This window comes from Lepisosteus platostomus, chromosome 21, assembly GCF_059453375.1.
Source record: "Lepisosteus platostomus isolate fLepPlt1 chromosome 21, fLepPlt1.hap1, whole genome shotgun sequence".
Classification (NCBI taxonomy): domain Eukaryota; kingdom Metazoa; phylum Chordata; class Actinopteri; order Semionotiformes; family Lepisosteidae; genus Lepisosteus; species Lepisosteus platostomus.
This window is the reverse complement of record NC_142631.1, coordinates 4,885,364-4,906,492: the sequence shown is the minus strand read 5'-3', so window position 1 is coordinate 4,906,492 and position 21,129 is coordinate 4,885,364. Positions and strand designations below refer to the sequence as shown.

General features: G+C 39.0%; 1 pseudogene across 1 annotated transcript; it reads right to left on the bottom strand.

The window, feature by feature from the left end:
• Positions 1–2,357: 2,357 nt before the first annotated feature.
• Positions 2,358–15,721, bottom strand: LOC148643948 (uncharacterized; annotated as a pseudogene). Its single transcript, XR_015928925.1, has 8 exons — positions 15,566–15,721; positions 14,991–15,103; positions 13,210–13,393; positions 10,656–10,799; positions 10,232–10,365; positions 7,412–7,619; positions 5,523–5,629; positions 2,358–2,953 (listed from the first exon to the last, which is right to left on the bottom strand). The product of XR_015928925.1 is annotated as an uncharacterized LOC148643948 (transcript).
• Positions 15,722–21,129: the final 5,408 nt, after the last annotated feature.

Below are 21,129 nucleotides of genomic sequence, written 5' to 3'. Positions count from 1 at the left end.
TATTCCATGCTGAAAAAAAGAAGAAAGAGAACACAATGTTTCGGCCGTGGAGCCTTCTTCAGGTGTGTCATATACATGTAATGGACATTCCATCCAGTGTAGAGTCCTGCCCTGAACCTTATGTCTCTGGGATAGATGCTGACTGTTGTGGCCCCTACCTGACCTGAGCAGCTTTTTGATAATGGATGTACTCTCTGCTCTAATAGCCATTTTGTATGATTACAAAAAATTAAACAGAAGGTTGTTTATTCACCCCCCCCTTTGGAAGACATGAAAGAATGGGAAATATCTCCCCATAGTTTTTCTTCATAATAGAAGCCAAAGCAGACAGCGAGTTTGGTCATCTAAAAACTCACATGACAGACAGTTTAAACATTTTAGTGTTTAAATAATTAACAGTGGCAATCACACCTCCAAACCTGAAATTATATAGATTAGGCCACCTAAGTAATTCTCCCTTACATCCAAATGGAAAACATCTAAAAGGCATGAGCCTGACATAAGAGGAAGTCGCTCACTTTCTCATGGGGAGAAATTGCAGGTATAACACAGCCAATCCAGATAAATGCCTTTAATGACGGGGAGTGAGATAATGGTATCCAATTTTGCTGTTGCAAGGTCAAATTTAGCCAGATCACTGGAAGATAGGAATCAGACCAACAGTGTTTTCTCATTGAGTTTACCATCCCCACATGTATCCTTCCATTAGAGATATGGATTTAATAGTGCATAGTGAGGTGCTGCAATGATTCATTTGTTCTGTCCATGATCACAGTTATACTGTAGTTCATTACAATGTTGAGATGCAGAGAATATCAAGTTCTTTTCACAAATTACAACACCATTGTGCCACAGAATTGTTTTTTTTTTTCAGTTTTTAAAGATTCACTGACATCACAGCTATTCAGAATATGTAAATGAGGAATATTTTTTTAAAGCATTAACCCTTAAATTTCTAGACTGTCAGTAAGAATACTGACTGCCTTTTACAGAGTCTTTCAAAGTACAGTAATGCTTTTGTAACAAAAATGGCAACTTTCCCCATTACACTATAGTAATGAGGTGGCCTTTTTTATTTCCCCAGAGTTTCTCCTAAATATAGAAACAGAAACCTCAGCATCAGCTACCCCAGGTGGGGAAAATATGCTCTCATTTTGTACATACCCAGGAGAAGCTTTTTCCATGAGTTGCATGAGTTCCTCGTTTCTATGACTTCAGACAGAGGATGTCCCAAAGACATGCGAAGGTGTCTACGCAGACGGAACTGAAAACAATCTTCCTGAGTAAGACACTTCTCAAAAAGCCTGCAGTGGACTATTCTCTAACCGAGCAGAATCAGAGTCTTTAAAAGCAATAATATAGTGCCCCCTGAATGGAGTGTTGGTATTTTTCCTGTGGGAATAGATTTTTCCTGTCAGCTTTGTTTTTTCCCCAAATATGCATGGCTCTCATTTCCCACCAAAGGAAGTTTCTTACTCAACTCTGAAGCATATTGTAATCTGGGAAAAACTTGCTATTACATATATATATATAGTATAGTGTATGTTTATACTGCAGTTGTTTGAATGCATATATCTAATTCTTTTCATACATATATTCATTGAAAGGAATAAAATATATCTTTATAGTAAAAAATATTGATAGAAACACCTTAAACCAGAGAATACATGTGGAACCATACCCACATTTGTAAAACCTTAATAGATAAAATAAGCAGAAAATAAATAAAGAAGGAAATGGATATGTTTTTAGGATCCAAAGATTTTTTTGGCAACTATGGATGTGGTAGAGGAAAGGAAATAAAGCATTTCCTTCTGGACTTATGGAAGTCACTTGTCACATAAGTGACAAACAATTTAACTATCAAATTACTATTACAAAGCAAACAATAAAATGACTTATAAAGTCCCTTTCCCGTCTTAAACATAACAGGGCACTGTAAATTAAAGACTTAAAATGTAATTTAAAACTTAAACTTGAGGAAGATCTGCCTAAAAGGGACTTTTGCTTGTACAGTATGTTGGATTTTGAACTGTAGGATGTTCCAAGCCTTAGAGACAAAGTAGTAAATGATTCTAGAGCCAAATATTTCAAAAAACGGATCTCAGGAGCTGCAGCATTCTGTGACAGCAAAAGCAAGAGATGCTAAAAAGTACACAAATTGAGGTGCTTAGCTTTTTTCCCCCTCCTTATTTGAATTTCCTTATTTCTGCAATTATAATAGGCAATTACAAACTTCTGTTCTTTATTAGCCAAAGATTTCCCGAGACTTTCACTCTTGTTCTTGTAAGAAAATAGCTCAGTCTTGATTTAATCTGATCTTTAAGGACCAACACAAAGTCAATGTATCACTCCAATTAAACAAATAAAACCAGGCATTGTTTATTATAGCAGTGCTGAAGCTGCTGCTGCATTTGTGTAACTTAATAATGCCCTTGCGTATGACTAAACAAGCACAGAGACTGTATGTTTTCTACAAGCAAACACATTAGATGCTCAGAAGGCTTTTACAGTACTTTAGGTGCACTTATGGAAGTAAAAGCCACTTATATTAATCTTCAAAGTATTTTTGATATTCTAATACTGAAAAAGGGTCACTTCACGAGCTGTGAAGCATTCAACTTAGCAAACTAACAAGTTTGCTCAGTAATACTGCAGTTAATCATCAAGAAGGTTTTTAGAAATGCACATGGAGCCTATCTGCAGCCTCTTGCACCAATTTTAATATGGTTCACACTTCGCCAATGGGTCCTGGGTAACCTTTTCAATTTTGAAAAGCAAAAATGATGTGCTTTAAATAAAAAAAGAGTGTGAATGAACACATGCAGGTGTTAATTGGCTCAGAAAGAGTCCTTCCCAACCATGTGATTAAAGTTATAAAGCGTCACGCTGCTCCATCTTCACCACACCAGCTCCACCTCCAGGGTGTTTAAACTTCATGCTCCCAAAATGCCTGAAAGAGACAAACAAACACACATTGCTTATACCCAAGGTGCCAGATCGAGGAAGCAAAGTGAATGTGTCTGTAACTCCCGTGTAGTTTAGGACCCTATGCAGATGGTAAAATCCGGAAGAGACTGGAGAAGGGCAACAGGGAAATACGACAGGATCAGGACGGGATGACTGACAGGGGGGTGTGTCGGCAGCGTTCTGGTGCTCGGGGAGCGTGGTGCAGGTGAACAGGTCCAAAAACAATCCAGAAGGGGAAACCTGGAAGCAGTCCAAAATCCGTTACCGCTAGGTCCATCCGAGACACAGGAACAAGGAGGTAGAAACACAGAAGGGTAAAACCATAACGGAGCCAGGTGCTCCCAGCCCCGGACCCAGATGGTCAGGACGCCGGGGAATAAGACCTGCCTTCGGGCTACCCGCGAGCCCGGGGAATAGGCAAGCCTTGTGGTGTCCATCTTCCAATGCTGAGCGCAGAGCTTTGGAGGCATGGGGTTTAAATAATACACACGGACCAGGGGCAGGTGAACGTAATAATGACACTCAAATACAAAAAAGGGTCGGAGTGCCCTCTAGAGGAGGGATGACAACCATGACAGTGTCAAAGATAGCGGCCCAACTGCACTGTACAGAACGAGACAATCTCCCAAGGCAATACCTGCTCGACCATTTGGAGAGAGCACAGAACCCATTTCGGTCTGATCGGTCATCGTCTAAACCAAAGAATGCAAGATGGGGATGGCTGACGTGCTGCTCATATTATTGAATCGTGTAAAACACCAAACAGATCTAGCCCACTAAACAAACAGATCTAGGGATCAAGGGGAGCACACTTCCAAGTGCACCAGAAGTTGCTACATTGGCTTTGCTTAATCACCATTAATGCCTATATAGTTGAGACGTGTGGAATGACATGGAATACAACTGCATGAAGCTGTTCTATGCCCAGTGTTGTTCGTGATGGGAAAAGATTTCTAAAGATCTATTTGCATATTTTGTGGTGTACATCATTCACAAAACAGATGATTGAATAGGTAAAGCCATTTTGTGTCCACCATGCTTATGTATAATATATTGTAGGTAAAATGCATTGGTATTATAATTTATTGATATTAAATAATTATCAATACTGCTAACAAGTATTCCCAATTCTGCAAGTATTTTATAGAAGCGCCGATTCTGGAGAGATGCCCAGAAATGATAGCTGGTGCATGCTGTTCATGGAGACTCACTCCCCTTTTGATCTGAGCTGAACTGATCTGTATTTCAGTACTCCTTGTTCAAATGAGTTCAAATGTAAATCTCAATACACCAAATGAAGCTGGTTGTCTTTTCAAATCTCTAATCAGTTTATACAATTTACCCATCAAATATAATTAATGGGCATGCGTTCTTTCAACACGAATAACACGGTTATATTTAATAGCAGTGTACTTCTAATGGCTATTATAAAATTGATACACAACGTGAACTCCTGACCAGGGAACTTGTTCTTGACTACATCTTCTATTGATCAAGCATTTATCAAAGGCTAAGCCTATTTTCTTGTTCAAATCCTGATCCTTCTTGTACTTCAGCCTTGAACTACTAGTGGCGTTTCGAGGCCTCGTCGATAACGCACACCTACAAAATGACGAACATAGGAAAATCTGAAGCAGCGAGCAAAAAAGAGAAAAACCTTGAGAGTCAATGGTTGCTCCTCACTAAGACTGCAGACGACATTGCCAGTGTGGTGAAAGGAATGTGTTGGCGAATGTGACCTTTATGACTCAGCCATGGTTGTTCATGGCTAATTCCCCGTGGAGAATCAACTGAAATGAAATGAACAAACATCTAAAAATAATTTTTATTCTTCCGCGTAGATCAATGGCAATGTGCTACGTGCAGAGAACATATGGAGCAGTAGAATACTGAAACGACTAAAAGCGGAGGGAAGGAATGAAAAAACGGCAAAGCTTATAGGCACAGCAGTGTCAGCGTGATAAAATATAATTCATTCAGGATACTCGGTATATCTTGTAACACAATATTTAGAAATAAACATGAATAGATTAGCAAGGTCGACATTTTCAATAGCATATATTAAAGAATTACTATAAATGTAATTTATATGATATATTTTGTTTGAACAGCTACAGTATATTGTGTAAACTGCTCAGTATAGCAGTGTAACCTACTGTATTACGGCTCTAGTAGACACTACTGGGACCAAGAGAACACTCTTCCCCAGGAGAGCAATTGGGCAGTAAATTCTGCAGTGACCACTAGAGGGCACAGAGTCCATTCCTATGGTATAGGATTGCCGGGACACCCCCTTATATAGAACCATCTGGTGTACTCAGGTGTCATTGTCAGTGGAAAATTATTCCCAGTGGTGTCATAAAACATTAGTTCACTGTGCACATTTGCGTGATAGTTTTCTGAATAGGCCAAATATTTTTTAAGCACCCTAGATTAACTCATCGTACAACATGTACTTCTAGACTATGAACTGGAAAGAATCTTGGCAGAGGGACTAAACTCTATTACTACACTCTCTGCTTTTACAAGCTCCGCAGTGCTGAATACCATACCTCCATATGTTTGTCTCATAATCATAGATTTCCACTGTGTTTAAATCTGTGATGCCATCATTACCCCCAACGGCCAGGAGAAAACCATTCAAAGCCACCAGGGCCGCCTGCAACAGGAAACAAGTCATTATTATTGTACAGTAGCTGTTGTACACGTACTGTATATGGCCAAGAAAAGCCTGATGTGAAAAGAACCTAATATTGCTTTGTACATAACTGCATGCAGAACCTCAAAAACCTTCATGCTTCCAAAACACTTCAATGAATTCCATAATTTTTCAAGGAAATGAGGTCCAGGAAACATGAATAAAAAGAATTTGCCCTCTGGCTACTTGTCACAATCCTATACTAACATGCAATTTCTCATCTCAGATTAAATAGGAGCTCTATTCCAGTAGTTGCTTCTGATAATAGCCCTCAATATGAACCTAAAAAAACAATCCAAAATGATAAAAAGTTTAAAGTTGAACTGCAGGCAGATACAGTACATCCACTATAAACACAATCAGGATTGATTCATTCACCAAATCAAACTAAGCAATGTTGCTATGTTTAGGGTAAATTGGTTTACTTTTTTTCCATTTTGACCATTTTGAAAATTTCTTAGACTCCTTGTGGAACACTGGGAATCTGGATGAGAGCAGTTGTATAAAGATATACAGTACAGGAGTACTTTATTGAGTACATGCCGGTGCAACTTTAACTTAAGTGATTGTTTATATTTTTCATGCTGTTTGCTTTATGTCCCAATTTAGTTTAAGTTTCAGCTCATGGCAACAACTCCTTTATTGCACAAGGTATGGAAAGAAGCTTTGACTTGTTCCCTCATGGGAGCTACCCCTGACAACGTTTGCACTGACTGGAGAACTGGTGCATCTCACCTAATAATAATAATAATAATAATAATAATAACTACAACAATAATGATGATGATGATGTTGATGTTTGTCCGTCGTCTCTGACGATGACAGTTGTACTTTGTGCAGCTCATCTGTTTGGAAGATGAGCTGCACGAAGAAAATTGTGCAGGACTGTTGCACCGGCACAGTCGCATTCTCGACCTCAGAAGCCTGGGTCCAGCGGTGCGAGTAGTTGTCCCGACTGGAGACTTCCTTGGTTGCAGTGGATGGCCATGACGCCTTTCTGTACTTTGCCATTCCTTTCACTTTCTACGGAGCATTGCGACAGTATAGTGTCCCCGTCACTATAATGGGGCATTAGGACCGCACACAGATAGCAGGGCGAGTGCCCTGTACTGGTGCCACTAACATCTCATCCAACAGCAACCTTAGCTTATCCAGGAGCTCTCCCATGCTGTTACTAGCCAGGCTTACATCTGCTGGACTTCAGTGGCCTGCCAATGGTGAGTTGCAGGGGGATATAGCTTATGCCACTACAAGCCTTCTTTGGAATCCATGAGAAAAATGCATGGGTTGCTGAATTTGGAAAACCAAGATAGCACAGACTGTCTGACTACATTCCCTTGGCTCTGTCAGTTGTGAACCACTGCTTGGGCAATTCCCAGTCACGGTGTGTGAGTGCTGCTACCCGGATGCTCCCTGTATTCAAGTGTCACTAGTTGTCAACGGAATTGATACTGTTCCAACACTGCGGTCTAAAGATTCTTCTAATAGGAAGCAGCCAGTGTAACAGATTCTAATATTCCAGTTTAGTAAAGGGATGTGGAGATGGCTGTTTCACTACAGAATAATTTTTGCTTTGAACTTTGAACAGCTTAAAAGCCAAAACCTAACACACTGTCATCTAGTGACATGACTGAAACACTAACTGATGATGATGATTGGACCACAGAGCCTAACCTGTACTTGGAGTAAGAGCCCTTTCTGTTTACGCCACTCAGAAAAGACCCATGATGAATCTTTGCCCACCTGATTGCGTTTGGACTTCATCGGCATCACTGGCGACCACCTGAATGTCTTGATGTCAAACCTTTCTACGGTGCTAAGCTCGTGATTTCATCACGTCCCCCCGCCACGTAGATCTTATCCTGAAAAACTGTACAGCCTGCATTCTCTCTCCATGAGCCCATTGCAGGACAGATAGTCCAGCTGTCCTCTGTTGGGCTGTATCGCTCCACTGGAAAACAGTAAACACCATAACATCACTTTATTAGCCCTATACAATTTCTTGCATTAGGAATTAGTCTTTCACATACCCCAGCTTCCTCTCCATGAGACACAGACAGGGAGAGAAGCTTGGGGTCAGAGCACAGGATCAGCTATTTTACAGCACCCCTGGAGCAGTTGGGGTTAAGGGCCTTGCTCAGGGGCCCAACAGAGTAGGATTGCTCTGCTGGCTGCAGGATTTGAACCTGCAACCTTCCAGCCACAGGCGCAGATCCTTAGCCACAGAACCGCCCTGTTGCGCTGTTCCCAGTGTTGCACCGTCCTGTTCCCAGTTGCACTGACAGTGCTGAGAATCCTAGACATGAAGCAAGGAACATCAGATATGCTTCAGGTAAAAGCACCACTGTAAGTTATCCCTCTTAATGCTTTTGTTCAGTGTACTGAATATTTATTTTTGATACTGCATGCATGCTCCCACAAAGCCTCCTCAGATGCCGTTTCCAAGCACTTTAAAAACCTGCAAGATGTGCTTAGCTTCAAGATATTTTACATTTAAGGAATTCTATGAAGAATAGTAAACAAGATACCAAGTCGATGGTACAATACAGTATATGTAACTGTATAGGAAAATGTCATATTTGTTGTCTAATGCTGGAACATAAATATTATAGCATAAACATTTCTTAATATTAGAAAAAATCCAATACAGCTTCTATTACCACTGAATTGTTGTACATAATTACATAATTAGTTGACGGTAAGGCATTTGTTTACAAATGTGTGCATAGCTGTGATTTACTCAAATGCACAAGGTCAAACAATTACAACTTAATAATAACCGGAAATGTTTGGATTGTGTCCAGAAAAAAAAGGGAAATGCAGTGAGTAAGAGATCTAAAAAGGAAATTACAATGTGAATTTCCCAGTTAAGAAAGACCTTCCTTTCCAGGAACTGTTTAGATACCGTACACCTTTAAAATCCTCTTCTGTCAGCTGCCTCTTGCATGGTTAGTAGCTCTTGTTTCTGACTCTGAAACTGGACAAGGTTATGGGAGTTCTGTTGACCTTGACTTCCCAGAGACAGAAATAGATCCTCTAGCTGGCAGTAAAAGTCATTCATTTTTATTTATTTTTTGATTTGGCTATCAGTTCCTAGAATAAGTGATGCACTTATTTTACTGTTGAGCCAAATTAGAATTTACAGGAGTGTTATGAAGCCAATTAGGTTGATTGGTTTTTATTCAATAAAAAATAAGCAATTCAACATGTTGTAGGAAAATGTTCCTCACAGCAGCTTCTGTTGTCCACATTTCTGATGGCAGTAATTTAGAGATGTTTTGCTTGGCTTTAAAACTGGATTCCCTGCACCATCTTATCAAAGTTTCTGCATACATGACAAACCAAGACAGCTGCCAGACTGCAAATAGTATGTACTCCAGAGAATGGTTTAACCCGCTTGAGAAAGTGAAGCATTGCTTTTGAGTTGTACTGTACATACATGTTGTGCATTGATTCAGATGTACTGTATCACCCTCTGTATCAGGAAATCTGATTCATGTTTCTTTATTTTTCTAAGAGATGGCTTTGATTCGTTTCTCAACGGCTGTTCATAGCAGATTTATCAGTTTCTCCTTTTGAGAGAAGGGGAAATGAAGAAGAGAAGGAGATGGTATATTCAACTGTATTGATCAAAGTGAGGTGGAGGGAAAATGTCAGGGGGAGTGGCATGGCAACACTTTCATATCAGAATCGCATGGCCATTTTAGGCCCTTGACTGAAATTGCGAGTATTAATTAAAAAAAATCCTTTCAAAGCAACGCAGGTAAGAAACTGCTTTCTGAAAACAAAGAGCACAGAGTTTCTCCTGACCAACAGGGTGTTTGAATTTTCAGGTTCTGATGGACACCAAACCTCAGATTTAGCTAATCTATCTTGAAAGTCCTGTGAATAAATGATTTAGAAAATATGCAATAGATTTATCCTATACATCACTAGGAATAACAACACCCAAGAATTAGGTGTACTGAAAGGATTATAGAGTGTTTCGTGAAAATTTGGCTTAACCCACTTGGCTGAGGGCTGAACTCCTGCCCAGAGGACGAGGAGGCAGGGGCCCTCATGCAGAGTGATGAGTGTCCAAGGTGCAGTTGTAGAGGTGGAGATGGGGTTGAGGTGGGATGCAAAAAGAGGTGTGTGAGGGAGAGAAGAGGATCACATACAGTATTTGTAGTGTTTAGGAGAGGAAATGATGTCAGGAGTGATCGCTAGTTACTGACAGCCAAATCTGATTGAACTTGGCTGTTGTCATCCCTCCCAAACTTTTGTTAAAAAACTCCATTTACTGTAGAGTACAGTATACAGTATGAATAAGTGGAGGCTATTTCCACTCTGAAAATTAAAAAGACAAAAATACAAGAATCGGGTTGTCAAGTATTCTTTGGGCGTGTAGGCTCCCCTACTTTAACCCCTCAGTATACAGTATATTGTGTACATTTATATTTATAGTATATGCACTGTAGTTATTTTATGAGAGTTTTGATAAAAGCTGTATGAGATGGAGAAGACCACCCTAGTATGGGTGCATCTCTTCAGTGTAATGTGAGTGTGCAATATGATCCTTACCAGTGTTCAAAGGTGATTCCCCATCGCTTCCTCCCATTACATACAGGAATCCAGCCAAAACTGCTACTGCAGCTCCTGCTCGTCTATAGTTCATGGGGGCTACTTTGAACCACATGTTCATTTTTGGGTCATATCTGAAACCATAAACATATTCATCATGGACCTGCCATTAATTCAATTGCAACAAAAAAAACCATTGCCAGACTCCACTAATAAACCCATTACTTTACTCAGATCACCTCCAGGTCCAGAACCTGATCTCAAATTTCAAAAAGGATGATCAGTGGTTTACAAATTATGTTAGTGCAAAGCAGTATTCAAAGGATTCAAAGGAAACTCCATGGCCGTATTGTTTGGGGAAAGGCCAGTGTGCTTTGTAAATATTGGCTAAGCCTGCATTCACTGCTGTGTTCAAACATTTCACCTCTCCACGATGTTGGTACTGGTGGTGCCATCACATCCACCCAGAGCAAACAGGCACTCATCCATGGCAGCCAGTCCCACTCTGCTCCTTGCGCTGCTCAGCGGTGCCACATCACTGCTCCATGTGTCTGTCTTTGGGTCATACCTGGAAGAGGAGCGATACAAAAGGGTTGTCGAGAGGTCCACTCCTAGAAAGGTCTGTATGTCGGTAGTCAGAGGTTCGAGAACATATCAAGCTCAGTTGGTGGATAGATTCCTAATACCAAGCAATGTTACCAGGTGAACTGAGGGTTTAAATAGTGAAGAAAGGGGTGTGTAAGGGAAATTGGATAATGAGGGGTTAATTAGGACCAGTTGCAGCTGTAACAGATACCAGACATCACACTCAAAAAGAACACTATTTTGAAAGAAGAAAAGAAATTCAGGGTAGACAGTACTCGTTTACATTTACAAGCACTTTAAACCTTCTTACTGAACTTAATATATAAAAAAAATATTAAAAAAATTCACAAACTACTTACTGTAAATGGCCTCTTTTAGGGAACAATTAATAAAAACTGCAGTACCTATATATTACAATATATTTAAAAGAAAGTCTAATGAAGTAATACTTTAGAGATTTGACCTGGCATCAGGCTAAGTGTGCTTAAATAAGCATCCTTCTGATGAATGACTTCTAACAAAGATCCTGATGTTTCACTTGGGTAATTAGCTAAGGAACACTTACTTAATATGTACACTCTTAGTAAGACAGGCCTTATCTTTCTGCTGATACCGACTTACTCTTTCACTGCCATAAATGAATGGGTTAGTCATCAGCCACTGGGGAGAAAAATAGTATCTCTTAATAGCCATCACATTAACAGCTATTTTCATTTTGCATCACTGCTTTTTTTTAAATGTAAACCCTATGGTAGCTCTGCCATTGCTTTTAGTTCATGTATTTGTGACAGCCAGTGTTAACAAAGATAATTTTCTTCTAATGGAATCTATTAGTACTAATGGAAAGTCATCCATTTATATCTGCTATGGTTCATTTATCCACTGGGGAAGAATGTTGCATGTACTTGTACAGGAAAGTGAAAAACACACATTTCTATACATTTCTCGTTGTGTTTGAGTAAGGATGCTGCATTTCTGGTTAGGACAAGCTATTGATTTTTATACTGAAATGTGGCAGTTATAAATGATGAAGAATTTTGTTTAATTCTGTAAAGAGGCATTACAAAGACAAAAAAAAGATGTTTGAGGCAGATCCAAATCGCCATTTTCTCTAGGTACTCTAGTAAGTGATCTTACAGTATATTTATTTTTCAAATCTGCCAAATATTGCTGGCATCTTCAAAACATTAATTCCTCACTATATAAAGAGAATGGTGCATTTTTATTTAAAATAGAGATAATGCTGCTTATTGCAAAATCTCTAACAGTGGTTCTCTTACAAAAGAATATAATGAATCAAAACCATGGTAAGAGCAGAGTACAGTGAAAGCATGGTAAAAGCATGGTTAAGCCCAGAAAGGTGTGGTAAAGGATGACACACACTTAAGGAGAGACTGGTAAAGAAAATAAGCTAAACTGGAATCATAAATGCTTTGTATCATGTTTTCCCATCTACTGTATATTTGTATTGATTTCCAATTTAGAAAAAAATACAAGGTGCTATTTTTTGTAATACTGACTCAAGTGTCCTCCTAGGTAGATTAGAAGTTCCCCTAAATCACAGTCACAGTGACCCCTGCTCAAGAGGTGATAGCAGAGGGACGTTAAAGTTGGAGTCTCTTGTGTCATTTATGTTCAATTATCTGGTAACAGCAACTGATATATTTCACTGTAAAAGCACGAGAAACTATAGGAGCTTCCATCATTTCTGAAGGGTGGATCGCTATGAAAATTTTACCATGCCAATTTAACACTTTGCCTGTAGTTTTACTATGTTTTTTACTGTGGTTTTCCTATGGTTTACTGTGTTTTCAATATGCCTTCACAATGCTTTACTACGCTGACCCTGGAATGTCATTGGAAAAACAAATGTTTACTATACTGTATTGCTTAAATTATGAAGTATTATGCTAATTCCATGTTCCAGTGTAATACAACTTAGTGAAATTGCTATATGTTCAAAACTCTTCAGCTAGACTAATAACTCTCACCAGACCCTGGCAGCATACCACTCATACACTTACAGTAAGTCTACATTGGTGGCATATAAATATACTGTAAGATCTTGTTACTGACTTTGAATTTGGAATTTTATATTTATTTGTTTACTTTTTGCGGTCCTTTTTCTTGTTTTTGTTTTATTAACGATGTACAGTGACCTTGGTTTTGGAAAGGTGCTTTATAACTGGAAGGTTATTATTATAGTGAAGGTATGTCAATACCATTTATGGCAACAACAAAAAAATTACAAAAATATGAGGACTTATTTACCAATGTAAGCTTTCATACAGTAACAGTAGTTTGTAAAGAGTGTGGAAACAATCTCTATTGGGGAATTCCAGGTGAGGGAACCATTAAAAACAGAAAAAAGATCTTCATTGCTCATACTGTACCTTTCTACATTACGGACGCAAGATATCCCATCATGACCCCCCACAGCATAGATGAAGCCCCCGACTCCACAGACGCCCACGTCCCCCCTGCGTCTGCTCAGCGGAGCCATCGCCTTCCACTCGTTCGCCTGGCTGCTGAACCTCTCCAGCCGAGATGTGGGCTCATCGAGGCTCCACCCACCAGCTGCCATAATTGGGTAAGAAAGTATTTGTATTCAGCTGCATTCATTTAAACTGGATAAGTGTGAAGTGAACTCAAACTCAAAAGATTCTGGGTAACACCTGAGCACAAAAGACCTCTGGAAGACATGAACTGTACTTTTACTTTATTGCTGAAACAGCTTGCTAAGTCGTAGCCTAATACTAACATGCCTTAATAATATGTCTAATTAATGAAACATGAAGGATATGTTTTTGTTATTTATTATGATGAGAGGTATTACTGAAACACTTCTGAGTTTTTTTTGTCTTCTCAATAGACTCAATTGATGATTACAGTAATCCTTAAGGTTTTACAGCTATTCCACAGTGTTCCCTGAATTCCCCTTACTGTATATTTGTCATTTTCTTTGCTTTCCCATGGAATCCAAAGTTTTGCCTTCCAATATTTCCACTGCGGTACTAAATTACCTTATTCTTTTGCCACAGTATCCCACAGGGAACATTCAGCACTGGCGTTGATGTGAAGACATGTAGCTTTTTCAGTCAAATTTTTGTACACCGAGTGGATATTCTGCAGTTTTCACAGCTGGGTTTTTGCCATGTGACATTTAAAATCAGGTTTGGTCACTCATTGCCCAGACAGTATGGAGACACACTCAATGCCGGGGCAATGAAATAATATCCTGTGACATCTTTATAGGAGTCAAAGGCATGCAAAGGAGATTCAAGGCATTCTTCAATAAGAAATGTGTGTGGGTTATTTTAAACTGGGATTAAAAGTAATTCTGACCTAACCCTACTACAACATCTAAATTAAATTAAATGATCCATGTGAAATCTTATGCTTTTTTTACAGTAGTTTAACAGTATTAATTAATTAAGAAAAGATTTAATAAAACACACTTTGAATGTCATAATTGTTGCTTAAACACAGTGCAGAATCTTCCAGGGTTAAATATTAATGGATAGCCTTAATAACACAGACTAAGATACTTTCATACTATATTAACTGTTAGTATTTTGACTTAAATAAGAATCTATACTTCAGAGGAAAGTGCAACAAGAATATATTTGTTTCTATTGTTCTTATAGCTATGCATCATTATATTATGAAGGAAAAAAATAAATTCATGCCACCTCAAACACTGCCACTTATACAGTTTAATCACTCTTCACGTAATGTAATGCTGGATTAAATAGTATAAACAGTAATGATATTAAAAATAAATGAATATAGTAAAAGACAATAAGTGTCGCTTAAAATGACGTTTACACACTACAGATTGCCTCTTTTGTCATTCTCAGATTCTATAAAACCCTTGTTCATGAGATATAGTACATTCCCCTTTTCGTATCTCAAACACACAGAGCAATGAGAGGGCATTGTGATGACTCTTCAAACAGACAACCTTCCTGTTATCCCATATCATGGAAACTTCTACTTGATATAAATATTCTTGAACACTTGTTACAATTTTATTTTGTTGCAAAGTAATTTCAATGTGTCCGCAAAAGGAGCTGAAATATCCTTTGCATTAATTCCAGACCCTGCAATGCCCTTTAAATGTACTTCAGCAGTCTCCTTGATTTCAGCCACTGTGTTTAGGAAGGTGACTAACCTACAAAGAGTACATCTGTGTACTGAGGCTTCTGGGGAGACCTGCAATGGGCACTGTGAGTTACATGTTTGTCCCGAGGAAGCTCAATGGATTTTGGTGCACCGACAGCTTCTCTGCAAAAACAACAACAACAAAGAAAAACATTAATCTAACATGGAAGAGAAAGAATAGCTACTTAAGTATATAGTATCTACACTGGAATAGAAATTTCAGAGAATGAGACACATTTAGAAAATTACATGTTTTAAAAGAATACTGTATATACTGTAGACATTCATGGGCTATTGCTTACCTTTTGTTTTGACTGAGGCCAGATAAAACATTTTAACACAAGAATAATTAACATTTTAAAATCACTATAATGAAAACCCTTTGCATCAACATTTTTTTATGCAGCCACCTTTCAGATTTCGTTCAGCAAAAATAAATAGCCTAACAGACAATAAAACGTATCCAAAGACTGGAGATAATATTAGACAAAAACATTTCTGTACATGTAAGAAATAATAATGGTAGCCATCGTCAGTCTGGCATAAAAAACTGAAAATAATAGTGAAAGTAGTTAGTATTGATACCCTTGTTCATTGTAAAGACCCATCTTGTCCTAGTATTCTTCCTTTTGACAACTTCTGACTTGCAGATGACCAGAGTAATGATCAGCTCACACCACACTCCTCAGATTGGATCACAATACGCAAGGCAGCAGGAGCAGCTCTTTTGGTTGGTATGTACAGTATATGTAACAGGGTCACACAAAAAGTGCCTGAAACCCTAGCCAGATGTCACACACACTCAGTAACCAACCCTGGTTTGTTGAGTCAAATCAAGGTATTTTTGCTATTTCAAATTAACATCCAATTTCTGAATAGTAAGTGCTGATTCAATAAAATACTCAGGGCTGAGTAAAGCTGAGCTGCAACAGTAGCATAGTCCAAGAAAATCAACCATTGAGAAAGCAGGGCAACAATCTGGATATAGTAGAAATCACAGCTTTTTGAAAGAAACCAATGACAACCAGTGACTTTTGACTTCATTCTCCTTTAACTTCTGTGGCAGCAGAAGGGTATTTGTGCCAAATCTTAAAAACAGCCCCCTGTGACATATTATATGACAAATACAAATACAAATAATGGTAGAATAGCATATTAACAGACTCATTTATTCTTTATAAAAGGCTATAGCATGCAAGATAAAGAAGCTTTCCAGAAAAGGAGTGGCTGCAAGGTCCATCAATACCATAATTTGAAACCTGGATTCAGAAGAGTCCTGCAATTAGCACCAGCTGCTAATTATTACCCATCTGAATGTCAATGATGATTTATTATGCTTGACAGTTTTCCAGGCACTGACAGGTGTTTATAGATAATGCTGCAGGAGGATGAAGCCAGACCTTCGGGATTTCTGAGCTCACAACGCCTCTCTGATAACCCAGGCCATCCGCCTCGTTTTACAGGGTAACAAACGGTAATGCTTGCCTTCCAACTTAAATCACCCTCCAGTTGCAGTTGCTGACAGCTCTGCAAAGCAGCTGAGAGAGTAGGATATTCCTGTTTGTCGGGTGCTGAGCAGCTGTTGTTACTCATGTGGCTGGCCTCTGGGATTTGGGGTGTTGTCACTGTGGTGTATCAGCTGCTTTTCTTTTAAGTTATCCCTTAAATCTTTCATTTTATATTCATTTTGTTCCTGCACAGATTTGCTAAGAGATACAATACCTGGCTACTTCTTATATGTTAGTATGCAACCTGTATGATCAGTACTACATCTTTTTGAGGGATATCCATTTTAATGTAAAACACAATAAGTTCAGGACACCTCTGGAGATGAAGTGTGGAAATTTTCCATTCATTTTGTGGTAATCAAGCCCTTTCATTATAAAGGGAATTACTCATAAGCTCATAACTGCATAGAACAGGACTGGTTGAGAACAAGTACTGGGTTACAATAACCTTAAGTGCACTCCAACCTCCTTTGAGTAGGTTCCTACACACACAACCCTAAATATCAATAGGATTGCTGATTGGACCCAACTCACTGCACAGCTGTCACAGACCACAAACTGCCAACCTCAGCTCACCCTGCGGCCTGGGATCACATGCAATATCCTAACAAGACGTGTAGAAACGTCCCTGTGAAACATCCTCACCCACAAAATACCACTCATACCTCTTGGTGTAGAGAAGTATTTTAAGGAAGCAGAGGTTGTGTGCAAAAGAGAGTTTTGCCACACACAATTAACCGAAAGATGAGAGGATTTAAGTCCGGGAGGCACCAGCCCACAGCATGAGGATGGGTTCAACTTCACCCAGATATGTAAATCAAATTTACACCTTCGGTTCAATTACAACAGTGCGATTCAGCCATTAAAAGATAATGCCAGTCAGTGCCTGAATGTGGAGGACCAGTAAGAACATCTTCCAAGCTTGTCATGTTACATCTGGTCACTACTCATCAATGTGCAAGTAAAAGAGTCTGGGTTTCTCCGATATCCACTTTACTGTGACAGAGTTCTTACTCCTTTTAAAAACCCTTATACTCTACAATTTGTATCTCTGATTCGGGTCACCATGCTAGCACACTCATTTGCATTTCAAGTGTGATGTCTTTCTTTCAGACCCCCCTCGATGGATCTCTAGGTCCACACGTTGGTCCTCTCTCATGGACAGCTGCTCTTCACTTAGATGTACTGTAGTTCCTCATTTTTCAGACTCTTCACCCTTCATCTTGATTAATTGCTAGGCACCAGAAAAGTCATGACCACTGTGTGAGGGCCAGCTTCTCTTACCCTTCCTGCTTCCACTGGAGAATTCAACTTCAAGTCACCAAGAAAAGATCAGGTGTTCGGTCGGCAGAGCCTGACCTTGGGCTCACAGAAGCTGAGCACACTAGCACTAAAATGGAAGATTTACTAACGCTCTGACAAAGAAAAGAAAGGTGTGAAACAAAGGAGAAAGGAACAGGAAGCACTCAACTGGATTCTTAAGATATAATACATCAGTGCAAGCATCAGAATGAATAGCATTTTGGGACACAAAAGAGGTGCATGTACAGTAAGCAGCTGACTCTGCTTGAAACATTTGAGAATTCTGTTGATCATGTAAAAATGGCTCTGTTGAACCTGCTCAGTCAAGCCTTAGCTTTCTAGTTTGGATTCCACCATCAGCCACTTGCAATATTCACTAAATTGGTCACTAGAAAATAGATATTGGAGCATTAAAGAAAACGTAAGTCTTAACACCCAGTTCTCATTCTTCACTACAATAGATGTTACAACTACGACACTTCTCTAAAAACCAGAGCTTCACAGGCATCCACCAATCCCCTATCATTAACAGCTGCTCCTGTTTGGCCAGTAACACCTTTTAAATCAAAGCCTCCACCCTTGACAGCAGCTGGCTGTTTTCCTCCCCCAATCTCACATTGCCCGTCCACCAGTAAAGATCCAGGTATTCAAGATTCAGTCTGTCATGTAGTCTCCTGTCATCTCACCAATGAGAGAAAATCCTGACAAGCAATGCGCCCAGCTCCTTCAGGGCCAAACATCTCCCCATCAGCCCCCGATTCTGCTGGCCCACCCTGTTCCCATCTGCAGTGCACTGCGTTCATATTATGCTTGATCAATTGTCTATCAAACAGCTGCCTGTCCAGCCCTTGTGACACCCCTCATTATAGACCTAAACTACTTTCTCAAGTATTTCTAACTTACTGAGTTTCACAGGCTATAAACCAGCTCAATCCAATGCTAACAAGCACCCCCCCTGCAATATAATGTAATACACATTTACTTACAGCCTAAAACCTTTTTCCTCCTAGCTTGTCTTATACACCTCTTAATTAGCCTAGTGGCTAATTCCACAGAGACCCTATCACAACAGCTCCTTTCCCTCATAGGAATTTCACTCCAGCTGCATAGTAATTTCTCATTCAGAGCAGCTGTGTTTCATTCTACACTGTGTTTCATCCTGACTCAATCCAAGTAGGAGAAGATCTTAACTGACACTTGATCTTGATAGAAAATAAACAAACATAAGACAAAGGGCACACAAGGACAAAGGATATGTAATAATTAGAGTCTTGAGCTGGTATCTCATCTTTACAGCTGAACCTTGTTACCCATTGTTAAAATACTTTCAAGCCACAGATTAAGTTGATTCCTCTGGTAGTGAAATCTGAGAGCATTACTACTAAGCCGAACGCATGATAATGTCATGCCCCTTTATTCTGTGGAAATTAGAAATGTATGTACAATAGTTGACATCTAGCCATGTAATGCCCTTAACACAAGTTGCTAAGAAGAAGTTGGTAAGAGGCAAATGCACATTCAGAGACTAGTCTGACACATTTAGACATCTCTGGAGATATGATAAGTAACACTTAGATTATAGTAACATTCTAAAACAGCACAGGTTTTACTGCCATACTGCCAGAAAATTAGTTTGTCTTGAATTGCACGTAAAAAATGCTGTTATTATTTTAAGTTGTATAGGGTTCCAGTAAACTCTCCATATTGTAGCTCTTTTTTGTCATCTACATAGTTAAGGGTTTTAATTGCTATTCCACATCCATAAAATATGGTGTGTGGAAAATAGGAGCTCATTTTTATTCTCTAATGAATTACTCAGTTTTAATTATACTTAAAAAACTCCCATGGAATACCATAATATCCCTCTTTATATAGAAAAAAGGGTGGCACACTAATCAAAACATAAAATACTTCCATTGGTTTAAATTACTGTATTTGCAAAATAATAACGTGGTTTTATCATGTGCAATAAGATACAATAAAGTACATAAACTAGATATTTCACCATGTGAAATGAGGAAATTCGAATATACACTCTAGCACAGTTTAAAAAATACTTAATTTAAACAATTAACCTGGCAATGCAAAATAATTTCTAATCTGCTTTTTGTGTTTGCATATGATAATTAAATAAAACACTTCTAACAGCACACAAGATCTAGACGTTTCAATGAAAAGAAAAATACAATACTGTATAAAATGTTTTTCCTCTCCACAATTAGTAGCAATACTTTATACTGTAAATATACTACACAATCTCTAAATGTCAACCTAGTGCGACAAATGTGCTAGTCTAATGTGAAATTAATGCCATAAGAAATTCTACACTAGTGTCAAACATGGAAGGAGATACTGTGCATTCCACACAAAAAAAAAGACTCTCTGCAGGATGAGTGCTCTAGGTTGAGAAGGTTACAGGCTCAAATAACTGCATTTCCAGCCAGAATGGGTACCAGAAACTCTTATTGCTACAAATCTATCCTGACCAAGGCTCACAAAGTGCTAACTACACCAACAGGAAGCAGAAAAAGACATGTTAGACAAGAGCTATGATCCTTTGGATAACTCTCATTGGCAGGAACTGTAGTGCGGTTGAAGAAAAATGGAAACAATATTTGCATCCAGCAAACCTTGTGTACATGGAGTACATTCAAAAAGCTCCTAAAATCAGTATCAAATGAGTCTTCCAGACAACAGCCTGGGCAGCGTTTTCCTTTTTTTATTTGGAATATAGAGAAATTTGGAACAGTACAAGTCTTTCTGCTGGGCCTGATATCTTATTGTGCATTTTAAGTCCTGAAATTCATTATTCATGCCCTGAAAGTGGAAGATAGGAAAGTATTAATTCCGTGTAAGGCAGGAACTCACAAGATTATGTGTCACAGGGCTGATTGCATAAGATGAGCCTGATGCCACTCATCTGCGTCTCTCAAAAGTGTTTTCAATCCTGGGTGGAGGAGACTGGTCTTTTTAAAATGCTTCTTTGGCCAGTCACTCCTTCCATCTGAGGTGAACATGTGATAGTTGTTCCTATTCAGTGTCTGGCCACATTTCCTAAAAATACTGGTGTATACATATAAAAATACTGATGGGGTAGTTATAAGATAAGATCACTCTATTGATCATATACATTTTCTTGTATTAGGAATTAATCTTTTCACATACCCCAACTTGCTCTCCATGGGACACACAGACAAGGAGGGAAGTGTGGGGTCAGAGCACAGGGTCAGCCATTTATACAGCACCCCTGGAGCAGTTGGGGTTAAGGGCCTTGCTCAGGGTCCCAATGGAGTAGGATTCCTCTGCCAGCAGCAGGATATGAACCAGCAACCTTCCAGC